The 1,718-nt window shown below is 40.9% G+C and overlaps 1 pseudogene; it reads left to right on the top strand.

The window, feature by feature from the left end:
• The window catches only part of LOC139028106 (protocadherin alpha-2-like), a 2,520-nt pseudogene extending 1,307 nt beyond the window's left edge, over window positions 1-1,213 (top strand).
• The last annotated feature ends 505 nt before the right edge of the window (window positions 1,214-1,718 follow it).

The raw sequence follows: 1,718 nt of genomic DNA, 5'->3' as shown, positions 1-1,718 counted from the left end.
ACGTCCCTATTCTGCTGAAGCGGGCTTACTTTGTGGCCAAGATCAGGCTGTAGACGCCGACTCTGGCTACAATGCGCTGCTTTCTTATCACATCTCTGAGCCCAAGGGAAACCAACCTCTTCCGAATCGGAACCAGCACCGGGGAACAGGACTAAGAGGAGAATGAGTGACAATGACCTGAAAACTCACCCGTTGGTCGTGTTGGTTTCTGTATACGGAGAACCCTCACTGTCAGCGACTGTGTCTATGATGTTAGTGGTGGTTGAAAGTACAGGTGAAATCCAGACTCAATTCAGAAATGTGCCGAGAAAGGAGGAGAACTTCTCTGATTTGAACCTGTATTTGCTGATCGCCATTGCCTCGGTGTCAGTGATATTTTTACTGAGCCTCATCAGTTTAATAGCTGTAAAATGCCACAGGACAGAGGACAGTTTCAGAAGGTACAGCGCCCCAGTGATCACCAACACACCTGACGGAAGCTGGTCTTACTTCTAAATCTACTCAGCAGTATGACGTGTGTTACAGTTCAGACACACTGAAGAGTGACGTAGTGGTTTCCCCGCTCCGGTATTCCACCTGCAGATGCTAGAACGGAACTGATCAGTATTAATGGAAATGACACGTTTAACAGGACTCAGACATTACCCAACAAAGAGGAGGTAAGATCTATTGACTATTTTTCTGTTGAATTATATCTGAATTACTCCACTGATCTCCTTGCAGGCAAATAATATTGTTTTATAAGTTACTCTTACCTTGAAAAAATCCATCCATACATTGGTTTTGTTTTGCACTGTGCGTATGGCCTTCTTTCTTCATTGAGCGAGTTTTGCTGTCCGTGGTTCTGAAAGCATGCTATACTTCAGAGCTGAGGATTCGTATTAATGATCTATAACATATGATTTGACTTCTATGGCGCTGTACAATAGTGTTGCGCTTCAGGAATGTGTAATCTGAATGTGAAATCTGTCAAATCACATTACACATTGTATGTAGGGTATTTTGAGAAAATAGACAGTGTACATACAATGTTTTGGAAATATACAGTTACATCATGTTGCAGCTTAATCATACACGATTACTATTGACGTTGTCAGCCTAAAGGTCCGTGCTGTATATTTATCCATTTCAAAGTGTATATTTCTTCCCTAAGGTAAAGTATTACCAAGTGCTGTCCATGGTGCAGCAACCGTTCTTGCTCTTTGCTAATTAGGGGCATTGTTCTTTTTTGGATGGATTCTTGTCACTGGTGTAATGGAATAGATGCAAAGTGGTCATTTACGTTAGAGAAAAATATTTCAGCAATCTTGACAATATCACAATGTTTACCTCTTGAGCTCTGTACATCAATGTGTGCCTTTGTTATGGCTTCTGTCATTGTTATCAAAACATTACTATCTGAACACATATTTCATTATGTTAGGTTGACTTTCCTTCACCTACTTTCCCTGTGTTTTGCCATGACTAGAACGCGTGTCCTTTTAATACACAGGCATTTCGGGTAGTGAATGTCCAACACGATACTGGAGTTTATCCTAGTATTCTAACAAGTGAAATGATAATAACACGTGAAATAGTATACATTCTTATTTAACATGAGTAATATAGACTATGTACAACATTACACATGGTGTGCAAACCCATCCAAAGCCGACGGAAGTTGGTCTTACTCTAAATCTAACTCAGGCGTGCAGTATGACGTGTGTTTCAGCTCAGAC

Source organism: Salvelinus sp. IW2-2015, linkage group LG8, assembly GCF_002910315.2.
Source record: "Salvelinus sp. IW2-2015 linkage group LG8, ASM291031v2, whole genome shotgun sequence".
In the NCBI taxonomy this organism is placed as follows: domain Eukaryota; kingdom Metazoa; phylum Chordata; class Actinopteri; order Salmoniformes; family Salmonidae; genus Salvelinus; species Salvelinus sp. IW2-2015.
This window is presented reverse-complemented; position numbering and strand designations above follow the sequence as displayed.